Raw genomic sequence first — 13,890 nt, forward strand, 5'->3', positions numbered from 1 at the left:
TGAATGTACCAAGTAGATGAAATATGCTATTCTGCATATAAGTCAAAAATCTGCATTAACTTTTCTTGTGGCTGTTATAATAAATCCCCAAAGCATTGGCTTACAAAGAGAATAATATTCCCTCCATTTTGTAGGTAAATGTTCAATATTAGTATTAATGTGCTGTAATGAAGGGGAAGACAAGGATCTACTCCCCTGGGGCATGGGAGTCATCATCACTGGCAGCATTACTTGCCTGGGAGGCCACACTCTTTTATCTCTGGCTTCTCTATGTCACCTCTTCCTCTTTGGTTTGTGTGTATCTATCTAAACTTATTCTACCTAAACCTAGAATACTAAGCTCTTCTATGTTATATCTAAGGTGCAAACTAATTCAGTCTTCATTTTTATAGCATTGATTGTTTCTTCACTTACAGAACAGGTAAGGATTACCTTAGTTGTTTTCTTTTGTTTTTCTGATTGCTAGTTTCTATCTAAGAAATAAGTGTTCTCCTCTACAGTACACTGTAAACTAAGCTGATATAGGTTTTGCTCCTCTTGAAACTGATGTGTCATCATTTGCCTCAAACCTTTTCTATTCCCTCATCTTAGCAAATTAGTTGTCATAATAGGTGCTCTCATGGGATGCAATGCTGACGTGTGGTTTGAATAAGATTTCTCTTATATTCTTGGACTCGTGAATACTTGGTGTCTAGTTTGTTACATTGTTTGGATATGTTTAGTGGGTTTTCTTTTGATGGAAGATATATATTATGATGGTACAGCTTAGAGATTTCCAAACTCACATGCTATTTTAGGTATATTGTCTTTACTTCCTATTTATAGTTTAGGATGTGAACTTTTACCTGTGTCTCTGGCCACCTGCTTGCCTGCTATATCCACTTCACTATCATGAAAGTGGTCCTCTGGACTTGTCATTTAAATAAGGTTTTTGTATATGTATGTTGCCATGGTCATGGTGTTTGATAACAGCAATAGAAAAGTAACTATGTCAGTGAACCTTTGCATAGCCAGGATTTATATTTGATGTGAAATTTTTACTCAATAAAACAGTAGCTAACCACCATTTTGTAGCTTGTAAAATTTCCTGCCATATTATAGAAGCTACATTTTATAAATTTATTTATGAAAATTAATTAAAATACAAACCTGTGAACTTAAGGCTTTTAAGCAATTATTAAAATCAGATAGAATTAGATTGGTAAATGGCATGATAATTTTCTTACAGTAAACTTCCTGCTAGTTTGGTTGGGGTCAAACACCCAAAAGGGCTTCTAAGAAATTAACAGTGTTCTATTTCTATAATTGTGGGATGTGATGACTGTATTGTATCTGTTCTGCTCTTTGTCTTAACATAAATGATTAAAGTTTTCTGTACATGATTCCGGTTACATTTTGAGAGAAAAAAAAAAGCTATCATTTTATGAAGGAACAGTACCCAGGCATTGTGCCATGTGGAAATGCCCTGAAGTCTAGATACAACCAGTAGCATGTTTTTCATTAGACATTCCACAGGATGCATAGCTCTGTGGGGATTCTCTACGCTGTCATCTCTGACAGCTCCAACACTCCTTAACAGGACGTCCTGTCAGATGTTCTTTCATGGGTTTGTTTTCATTTTTTTCTTATGTTGATTCTTTGTTTAAATTGTTTCTTTTCTTCTTCTCTCACTTCTTAATACAATAAAATATAAAATCATACAAGTCAGAGAGGACAGCCTTCACACACAAATAAAATGTTGTGCCCCTCAAAGTTGAGAGCAGAAGCATCAACCTGCATAATGCCATGCAGATTTCTACTTATTGTAGTGTGTAGATAATTATAGCTGAAAATTTACCTCAAAGCCCCTCTAAGTGTTCATACTGTGTTATTTTGTTATTATTATTAATCTTTCCTAACAATGATGTTTAAAGGCTTTGAACTCTGCATAAAAATAATAAAATATTGATGTTTGTTAATAAATTAAAATCTTTACAGATGTTGTTTCTGGCATAGAATATAGTTCAAAGCAAATCTTGATAATATTTTTGGGGGGTAAAACACACATATTGGACATTGCTCAAGGAGTTATTCCATTATTTGCAAAAAGGGCTTATTTTTCACAGACTTTGTACATTGTTTAAAACAAAATATTTTTCTTTATTAAAAAGATTTACTTAGAGAAAAGACATACAATATAGAAGTTAACTACTTAAAATAATATGAAAAAGTGAAAGACTTCTAATTCCAATTTCTTACTCCATCCAAATACTTTTGCTTTATATAGATATTTTTCTTTCTATGTATCCTCAAAAAATTATTTAAACCTAATATAGGCAAGAAATAAAATTTAACATTTTCAGACCAAGGATAAGAGTCAGTGGTAGACTGATTTCTTAACAGTATTAAAGCTCTGGGCTCAGTTTTCAGGAAGTGAATAAAGACAGGCAGACAGACAACTAATGGATCTACACTGACCTGGGGAGACAACACAGTCAATAAAGACTTTGCCTTGTATTCAACCGGAGTTTGATGTCCTAAAGACTTTGCCTTGTATTCAACCAGAGTTTGATGTCCATAATTTTCATAAAAAGCCAGTCTAATCTATGAGAGTAATAGGCACTGTTTCTGAAAACAAGGAAGAAGGTACCTGAAAATATATCTAAATTTCAACTCTGGCTGACATGTCCCTGGCTGACAAGTTCCTGAATTTCCATACGCGCGTGCACACACACACATACACACACACACACGTGCATATGAAAACACATACATGGGTGCACCTACACCCTATGCACCAACTTATTTATATCCATACTTCACACATGTACACACATATGCACATACATGAACACACAAGCATGAACACACACACAAACACACACACACGTACATACAGACATATAAATGACAAATACTTTGTCATTTTGAGGTTAGATTTGGATGTCAATTTGAGATTTAGAGTCAAAATAAATACATTCAACCAGCTTGTTTAGTTTAGGGACAACAGAAATTGAATGTGCCTTTCTGGCTTAGATCCTTACTTTTCCCCCTATTTATTATGATTGAGTAACTAGAAAATAAGGGAGCTTCTTAACTTCAGTTCCTCGACCAACTAAATAATGACAAAAATATTCATTCACAGAATAAGTGTAAGCCATCAGTGAAATTATACACTTACTTATTAACTGTGCATTCTCCTAAATTAGTGATAAAATTATTTAGTGAAAGACCATAACTAACTGGAAATTACATATAATCTCATTACACTATCCTCACTAACCTGTGCTTCATAGAAACAACACAAATAACTTTTTACAGCAACACACTTTCTCTATATTAATCACAACTCTCACAAGAATGCATAAAATTCAGATGGGAAATACTGATTTATGCACAAACCATGCCCATACATAGGTATACAATGTTATTTTAACATTTGTGTATTACATCTTTGTTGTTAAATTTTTATGAAGTCAGATGTAGAAATCACTTTTAAAAATTAACTTTGGAAAAATATATTGATGAAAAGGTGGGCAACAACTGTTAGTCTAACATGAAGAGCCATATAAAACACAGTTTTTTATACAACTCATCAAAACACATGTCAATATTAAGGCATGGGAGTGCTCACCATGCAATTGTCAGCATAAAAGTTCTCTATACACATCTCTGCTTTGTGTTTCAGGGGCAGAGATATACAGCTTCTCTAATGCACTCCCCATCACTTGTATCCTATAGGCAGAGATGGACTTTCATTTTTCCCACCTGTGTTTATAAAATGAATATTATATTCATGACATCAGTGAATACATAAAGTGTATACACTCAATACATAAAGTGTCTTCATTTGAAGATTTGCTCTTTTCAGAGTAAGATCTCCAGTTTGGCTAAACTTAGTGTCCCTGTCTTTTATTTCAACCTACTGTTCCTGCAGGTGACACCTGGAAAATTTGATGGTTCTCTGGATACAGAGGCTGAGGAAATGGGGGCCATTTCGGAAATTACTGATCTCATGGCTACTGTCAGTGCTCTGAGCATTAAAGTTCTTCTGTGACTAGGGAGTCCTCTTCAGCATGCATGCACCTGCAGCACAATGACTCTGTGTATCTGGAAAATAAAAGCTCAGACCCTTTAATTCTTAATCACTGTAAAATTTTGTGTCTAAAAAGTTGTTTTCTAACCATGCAGTATGAAAATTTTAGTTGATTTTATTTGCAAGAAGAGAGAAATTTATTTAATGTAATGTAGACCTCAACATATTTTTTCCTCTGATTTAAGTAGAATAGAAACTTGCTGTTTGATCTCTCAATATAATTTTTTAAATTTTTTTCATCAATATTTTGAATTTACAAAAACTAATTGAACTAAATTATGCATACTGTAAGGGTTATTTGTTTCTGTAACACTGAAACTCTAAAACACAACTTTTAAATTTTCATTTGTAATGCATTATCCATTTATAATTCCATAACTATCGAATATTTTAACTAAACATATTGCTAGTAGCTCATTATTTTATCATGCAAATTATCCTTCCAGTAATCCAAAATGATGTTAACACTTTAATTATAATTTTGCTGTTTGTGATTGAAATTATTCACCATTAATGAAGAGCATTTTGAATTCTCTCCATCACTGGGAAAAACATGCTTCAAGTTTACTATAGCATCAGCTAGCTCTAGCTGCTTAACTAATTACCCAGCTTACACTTCCATGTCAGGAAAAATTTTGGTTTATTGCTGTAGGATTTTCTGCTGCAATGATCCTGCTTGTCTACTCTGGTGTCAAATTCTGTAATAGTTATTCTCATGACAGAGTTCATAGGGGCTTTTCTATTAAGTTGAATTCAAAAGGCAGGTTTCCCCTAAGGATTTCTGAATGCCAAGCTGACAAAATACCAGAGAGCTTTTCTTTCTTTTTTAATAGTCCTCCTTTCACCTCTTTTCTTTTGCTCTTTTAAAACTCCAGCAGAATAGGAGATATAATTTAAAATTTACATAAAACTGATGGACACATAAGCTTATATTAAACTAATTGTTACGGTTTATATTAAATGTCATGAATTAAAGTAGAGAATATATAGGATGGATAACAATGGATAAATATCTTTATTCTTATGGATTTAATTATATTTATTTGGATTGGCATATTTTATTATGACACTGACTTTTAAAGAAGCATGCAATTATCAACAGTAATTTGCTGTTGCATGTAAGTTTTGTGCTGATGCACTTAAAATCCCTGTCTGTAAAATATTATGTGGATATGATATTCAAAGGAAGAGACCCAGCTTTAAACTTGTTCCTGATCTCTGAATTTTTTGAGAAAATATGCTGATGTTTCAATTATTAGGAAAGCTACATTTCCCAACTCCAAGGTTTTTGCTAAAATCTTTACTTGTGGTTACCACCTTTATATATATATGTGTGTGTGTGTGTGTGTGTGTGTGTGTGTGTTTGTCCCTTCTACCATGAAAATCTAAGCTAATTTTCTGAAGAAAATCTAAGAGTTGTAGTTATTTTTTAACATTATGGTGTCTGAATTTCAGGATTAATTCCAGATAAGGTAGGATTACAGAAGTTATTTTTAATTGAAAATAAGCACATGTTTTTGTGTGTATATGAGTATATATGCATGTATGTATTCACATATGTAAGTGCAGACCTATATATCATATTGTAAATGGAAATCAAACCTCAGCTGTCGGAACTCACATTCTGCCTTACTTGAGAAAGTGCCTTTTTGTTTTGTTTCATTTTCAGTTTTTGTTTTTGCTTTGTTCTTTGCCACTGTATATACCCAGCTTTCTGTGTCAGTAGCTTTGGGAAATTCTCATGCTCCACCTTTCATCTTGACAGAAGAGCACTGAGGATTACAGAATTAAGACTGGCTTTGACATGGTTACAGACATTCAAATTCAATCCAGCATCCTCTCAAGATAAGCACTATAAATACTGAGCCATTTCCACAAGTGCAGTGCTTTATTAAGAATCAGAATTCTAAAATTATTTATTGATTTGAGATTAATTAGTTTTTTAATCTATCGAGAACAAATCCACTGATACTATCAGTTAGAGACATTTAAATGATTAGAACTTTGTGTAGAGAGTGTCCTGATGATCTGAAAAACCTAACTGTCAAGAGACTAACTGAATCCCAGCATGGCTGCAGCACAGAAGATTTGCCCTTCTTTAACTTTGGTCATGGATAACATATATAATAGAATCAAAGTAGCATCCTAACATATATAGAGGCTTGGGAACAGAGGGAAATGAAATAAATGGAAAATCTATGAAATTGTCTACTGAAGTGCATTATCAGTGAAGTTCCAGACCAGTTAACATATGCCTATCTGAATTATCAGTACATGCAAAAGATCCAGCCAAGTATTCTCCAACTGACATCAGGTACAAGGAATTTCCTGAAAGCTTGATTACCTTTAGATAATTCTGGGACTCATTTTTTTCTTTGGGATGTTTCAAGCCATCTATCGTATTTTGCTATAGTGACCACATGTTGGAAAATTGAAATAATTTGAATATTTTCCAGAAACATTGGGCCTTGGCTCAAAATTGGTCTTGATTTCTAGAGCATCAAACATTCCATGAGTCATGGCAGAAGCTTGGGAAGCTTGGGAAATCCATGGAACCTGCTTTGTGTTCTTACTTGTGGAGCAACACAGAGCTTGCATACAACTTGTGGCTATGGCTAATATCCAGAATGTTGGTACTACACCTGCTTTGTCCTTTCTGTTCAGACAAGGACATGACCCCATGGGCTGATAAGACCATCTTAAATGTCAATGGTCTTTTCTCAGATAAGCATCTCCAGAAATATTCTCACAGACAACATTCAACCTGTATCTTCTAGTGGACTTCAACCAAACTATTTTATGATTGAGATTAACAAACAAAATCATCAAGAATATGAGTTGCAAGTATATCTCCCTTTACCATCAATGTTTGCTATGCATAGTAGGCAGATGGCTGCTACAGCATACCAGTGGGTTATCATAGATATAACCAGGTGATTTTATTGTAGTGTTGTGTCAAATATAATTTCTTTATTTTATAAAATTTAGTAAACCTTTATCAATCTACAACTCTGTTACTAAAGATGGAATGCTTACCCTTAGATCAAGATATCATGAGACTTAATTTTAATATATTGAACAAAGTGTCACAAGAACCTGCATCTCCAAAGGTGCATGAAAGATATTTATGTGTTTGTTCCTGAATGCCTATTGTCTTCACTTCTGACTCATTTCCTTTTCAGAATAAAATTCTCCAGGAAGCTCTGCTTCACAGAAACAAATTCAAAATGATACAGAAATAGAAATGGATGATACATGTAGACACATGTACAATTACATTGAGTAATAGAAATATCATGAAACTGGATCAAGTTTTAAAATAGACAAATCTTTTGATTTCCTCTTTAAGATTCAAGGTTGTTGACAGTATACATCAATTTAAAATCAAAGAACTTAACTAGAATAACCAAATATGTAAGTGCCATTATTCTTGATACCCAAGTGGTATGGGGGACAATAGACTCACACAGCAAGGAGCACTGATATCAAAGAGGACATTCTATCTTGAGGGTGGTGGTATCAGGTATCCATCTTTCCTTGGTTCTTATTTCTTCTCTGAGTGTCAATTAGTTTGGTATTTGTCTACATAATTGATGGAAGGTTATTTATGAAATAACCTAACAGGCATACTGAGACTTTGGAATTTATATCTAAGAATCCTTTATTCCAATTAAGCTCATTCAGATAATTTGTTACAATAGGCAGTTTTAAGCTATGATTTAGCATGTTAGTATACTGGACTCTTTTTTCAAAAACTAAAATTCATGAACCAGTAGATAAACCCTAGGATGAAATGAAACATGATTTAATGTTGGCTGTAATGATTCTCCTGCAAAAATTTACCATTCTGTTTCCTTGATCACATGCTATATTCCTTAGAGAACATATCATTAGAGGATAAGATGCTTCCAGTATGACACCACTGAAACTCACAGAACAACTACTCCACTGAATTTAAAGTTATATTGTCATTAAGTCAATAGGAACTCTTGTGCTTGTCTCAGTATACAATGGAAAAAGTTAATTTTGCTAGTGAGTGATCAATAGTTCTTTCAGAGGTAATTGAACCATCATTTAACAAACATGAGAATAAGGTATAATATGTCTAGAGTATAGAAGTTCTGTTGATAGATCTCTTGATATCACTACATATTACTATCATTAATCTTGTTTAAATTAGTGCAAATTTAGAGTAATGTAATTCACACAATAATTAAGTTATGTTTAAGACATCAGGGATAACGGTTTGTCTTGCCCTACAAAGAAGATATCCAGAGCTTTTGAGAATCTTACTGAAGTATGAATAATTCAGAAAAGAGAATTGACAAATGAAATTGTAGATTCTTGCTCCAACTTTGTGATTGCATGTAAAAATAAGTTTTGTGATAGTCATAAGTGTTTTCTCCAAATTGCATTACAGTATTGTGTTTGAATAGATTAAGATAGTATTATTCTATTATTTGTTTGATATATAAGTATATAAATATCATATATTTACCAATTAATATATATGTAGTTTATATACTCATAGAGATAGTCTCTGATAGTCAGTGGTTTAACCTACAATCTTTTTAACTTTGATAACTGTACAAAGACAGTATATATTTAACAGAAAGTATAGATTGAATTTTGAGGTATAATCTTGTTCTAGTCTAATAATAGGAGATAATATAATCTTTTATAATACTATTAAGTGACAAAGATCCATATTGTAAGTTGGTCAAATGATTACAAATGGAGTGAATTAGTCTACAGTGTATTATGTTCCTGTACTGTCATGTTTGGTAGATATACTAAATTCCTTTTTACTTATATTTCAGTCAGCAATAGGGTTTATTTTAATTTAACTTCACTTGATGTCAACATGCTTCTGTATGTAAATGTTTTTTCTCTCTTATTCTGTGATGATAAAACATTTAATAAATTTAATGTATCATGTTGTTTATGCATATTCAGTTTTCCATCACAGTAGATAATTGAAAGAGTGTCAAGGAGACTACTATTTATAACTCAAACTTTACTTTCATTTATGAAACTTAGTATGTTTTTACTTTTGTGGATAACAATCATAACATGTTGTTATTTTGTTATCATTAACAAATTAACAATTTGTTGATGCCTTATATCAGAAAAATATGGCATGAGTTAAGTTGATAAAATTCAATTGGTACTTCATTGAATTTTATTCACAACTTTAAACCCTATCTGCAGTGCCAAAGGGGCAAGAGCTATGTATAGAGACTTTCTCTTTATAATAAGGAAGTATCAAGAATTGCTTGGAGGGGTATAGAAAAAATTGAAAGGAGAACATTTAACATAAAGAACCCTGGAACAAGGCTAACAGTAGTTTATGCTGTGAATAATAATACCAAATCTGGTTTCTGCTTGTTCCATACAATCTGACATTTCTCAGCCTCCATTTAACTTAAACTTTCTTATTTATGTCAAGTGCAGTAGTATCTCATCTAGTTGAGATTACAAAACTGGTGGAAGGTTTAGTTCCTATCACTAGAGATTGACAGGAGCAATTCAAGGACTCTCAGTTTGTGCTATTAGTTTATCAGTCTTCTCAAATTCACCCACAAAAGGAAGATGTCCACCTAAAGGACAAAGAATTCCTGGGACACAACTAATTTCAGGGGCATTGCTGCACTCAACTCTACAGAAATATAAAGTAGATCTGGCACCACAACATAACCTGCCATCATTTCTCACAACGCTATTATCTAATAGCCTTAGTTCTGACATTAGTAAGAACCATAAGAAAGAACCTGCTAGCTGAAACATATTTTACAAAAACTGGAGGGCTGCCTTCATTCTGCCTTGGGACCCATTTAAGATTCAGTAGAATCTATATTATGGAATACTTAGAAAAAACCAAACATGTGGTTATTAAATTAAATCATTTCTTTAAGAGTTGTTTGCCTAGTAAATAAAAGATCAACAAACGGCATCTGTGATCCAATTTACATTTGGTGGGAGAAATCATCAATGCTTCCAGTTGAGCTTGACAACACTCTTGAATGTATGCTCTCACTTTTTTATGTATTAGAAAGTCAAGTGACCCAACTGGTCAAGTAGAGTCTGTGGTTATATCATGGCTTAGGAGGACTATGTTCAGTGATGGAGACTTGCAGTGTGCCCTACGTTTCTAACAAGATGCCCTTTGAGCAAAAACATATGAAAAGCATTTAATAACTATACTTGAAGATCATGTTATTTATACTATCTTCATCACCCAAAATAAAATAATAATTCAGTCATATCAAGAGATAATTTACAGATTATTGACCAATTAAAAAATCTAAAAATTTTGCATCAAAAAATTTACAACTTTATTGTGTTCTTCATATTATAGACTATCTTGGAAAGGAGAAGATTGAGTTAGCCAAAGCCAGGCTGAATTCATAACAGGCTTCACACTGGCAGTTTGGGAGACCACGACTAGGTTTACATTTTTCAGAACTGGAAAAGTCCAAAACAAGTCAATTCCAAGAAAATCTGCCCCTCATGGGCAGCCAATCAGAAGCTGTCAGGAGCTGCCATACCACCTAGCCTGAGTCAGCTATAGTTAATCAGTAAAAGTTCCTCAAATCCCCCAGATCCTTATGCAATCATAAGGGAGTCCATATCCCTGGGCATAGATCCAACCCATCAAGGGAAAGGAAGATAAAAGTCACCCATTCCTACTCAAACAGGCTTTAAATTGACCATGAAAAGTATACACCTCTGTGTTTCATCCTGATGTATGATAGACCATGGCATACTGGTTCTCTACCCAATAAATGCTCTTTGGTGTTACATACTATTTGAGTCTGGAGTATCATTCTTTAGTGAATCATAGAACCTTACAGAACTATTACTGTTTGTCAAGTTATTAAGCTACTTTTTTTTGTTTGATTTACTGAATATTGTGACTTTAAAAAGAGGCAATCAAAATCATTCTATTTAATGCTTATGTAAGTTTTTTTCCTTCAAGAAAACATCTATCATTTGATGAATAATTTTTAAGAAAACCATCTAAATAGAGTAGTAAGCAATTTATAATCTTTCTCCATAACTGTGAATCAAGTCACAGGAAGTCATGAGTTGATGATACCATCCTTGATGAAATGTCAGAAAATAAATCAATAAATATTTATGGCCAGAGGAAAAGGCAACATGGAATAAGATGGGAGAAGAAAATAATCCAAAAGCTAAATAAAGAAAGAGGTGAAAACTCGAAACTACATCTTTTGAACAAACATTACAAAAGGGAGGAGCTTTTTTTTTTCCATTAACTTATGTATTTATTCAGTTTACATCCTGATTGCAGCATCACTCCTATCTGTACCTCCAACAAGCCCCTCCTCTATCACACCTCCTTTTCCTCTCAGAAGGGAGAGGTACCACCTGGGTATCAACCCATCCTTAGATATCAAGTCATTGAAGGACTAGACACACAAGAGGGTGGTTTTTATGTAAATCACATATACTACAGCATGTATAGTATTGTGATTGCTAAGCTATTTAATAACTATATTGTAACATAAAGTATAAATCAAATAAATCATATATTCAGAGCCTCACATTAAGACTTAGATTTCATTCTTGAATGGGTGTGTGTGTGTGCAAGTGCATGTATGTGTGTCTGTGCATGTGCGTGTGTGTGTGTGTGTGTGTGTGTGTGTGTGTGTGTGTGTGTGTGTGTGTGTTTATGTGTGTGTCTATCTGCCTCTGTGTCTATATGGCATATGTGAATGTATGGTGGTATGCACATGCATAGGTATGACTGTTCCAAGGCCAGAGTACAGCATGGGATGTGTACTCAATCAGTCTCTACCTACTCTCTGAAAACAATTTCTCAGTGAACCTGTAGTTTGCTGTTTTTCAACTCACCTGGCAGGTTACTCAGTCCCATCAATCCCTGTTTCTTGCTTCTTCTCCAACACTTCCTCTGGTTTACAGTTGGCCAGGCCATCCTGGGAATCCTAACTCCAGTCTGAATGTTTTCACAATAGGCACTCTTACCCACTAAGCAATCTCTCCAACTTTTCTGATTTCTTTAAACTTAATAATTGCATTGGGTTAAACATTTGTATCTAGGTATGGTAGAAATAGAAGGATCAATAAGTAATATAAATTACTTAGAAAATTTTGCAAAATTTGGGAAGAAAAAACTGCAAATCATATTTTAACAATTTACCAAATTATTTTTCAATAATTTTTATATTAAATTATTGTACTGTTTACATTTAGATTTACTGCAATGCATTCATTTATATCATCTAGTAATTACATTTTTTTGTGAGTTTTGAGAGCTTGGTGTTAAACTCTAAGTTATAGAAGTAGATACCACCACAGACATTTTCCTTTATTTATAATAGATTCCTTCCACGTGTAATACAACTCAGCATTGCTCTCTTCTCTCCCAACTCCTTCTAGTTCCCCCACCCATCTCCATCTGGAAACCACCTTGATCACACTGGTCATCATAAAATAAGCAGGCCTCTGGGCATAACCAAAAAGTAAATAAAATACAATTAGATTAAACAAAAAGTAACACGTAGAAGTTGGAGAATGCAAATACAAGGAAAGAATAAGATCATGCATAAAAAACAAGAGACCCACTCATGAACGCATTCAAGGATCCCACAAAGACACAAAAACCACAGAGCGTTTTAACCTCATCAACACCGACCTCCAGTGTCTGCGTGTCTTCCTCACTTAGATTTTTTTCTTTTGTTTTGTTTCTTTTGCCTTTTTTGTACATGAGATAGTTTCAAGGTAAACATAATTTTATCAGTGTCAGCACTGTGCATATTATCACTAACAAGTTCGCTGTCAATGTCACTTAAACTTTATTTCAGTTTCATAAGTCACACTAACTCTAGTGATGTATTTCCTACCATGTGACCATTTCTGAAGTCTTTTCCCCTTACTTTTTCCTGGTTTAATTAGGGATAAGTAAGACAAGCTGAGGCAGCCTGCCATCGACTTCACAGACTTAGGAATATCCCAGCAAATATTTTGTGATAGCTTGAATTTTATCACACCCTACGGGGAGTGGAGGGACATTGAACTGCTTTCTGAAGTACGACAGAGAAAAGATGAAATAGAATTCAAAACTGACTTGCTTGAGAGCTTAGCATGAAAAACAGAAGATTTAACTTCATCTCTTCACAGACTCCTTATATACTGCTTTCCTAATGATTAAGTTCAATTTTTGCATCATTTGGCTGCCTCACTGTGTGCTCGTAATCTATGGACCAAGTGGAGTAATATCTTTCTACTTCACAGTATTTTGGACAAATATTTCATCCAGTGTGGTTTTTTAGATAACATTTACTTTTATTTAATATATCTGTATTCAGAAGGATGTAATCCACACTTTCTTTGACACTTCTTTCAACAATGTCATTTTGTACACCAATTAAGTTCAACATTATTTTCATGCATCAGTTTTTAAAGGTAGCATTTGGATGGTTGGGGTCAGGTCCATAATTTCTATCTAACAAGTGTGTTGAGTTTGGAGTTCAACTTAATAGTTCTTATGTTTTATTTTATAACTCAAAGCTCAGGAAGCCTGTGAACTCTTCACTGTCCATCTGGTGTTGATGAATGTCTAGAATTTTTTACAATATTCTTGAGACTATTAGTAAAACCCTTTATGGAAATGATTAAATTCTTCTTATACTAAATGTAAAGTTAGGCTTCGATGCGCAGATCACTTCGTTTGCTGGGCTCATCACTAAAGCTATTAATTATTTCATTACACTTTACTGTTTTCAAAAGATTAGTGCTCTGAAAATTTTAATTGCACTTTACCACTGAAT

This window comes from Arvicanthis niloticus, chromosome 4, assembly GCF_011762505.2.
Source record: "Arvicanthis niloticus isolate mArvNil1 chromosome 4, mArvNil1.pat.X, whole genome shotgun sequence".
Taxonomy (NCBI): Eukaryota; Metazoa; Chordata; class Mammalia; order Rodentia; family Muridae; genus Arvicanthis; species Arvicanthis niloticus.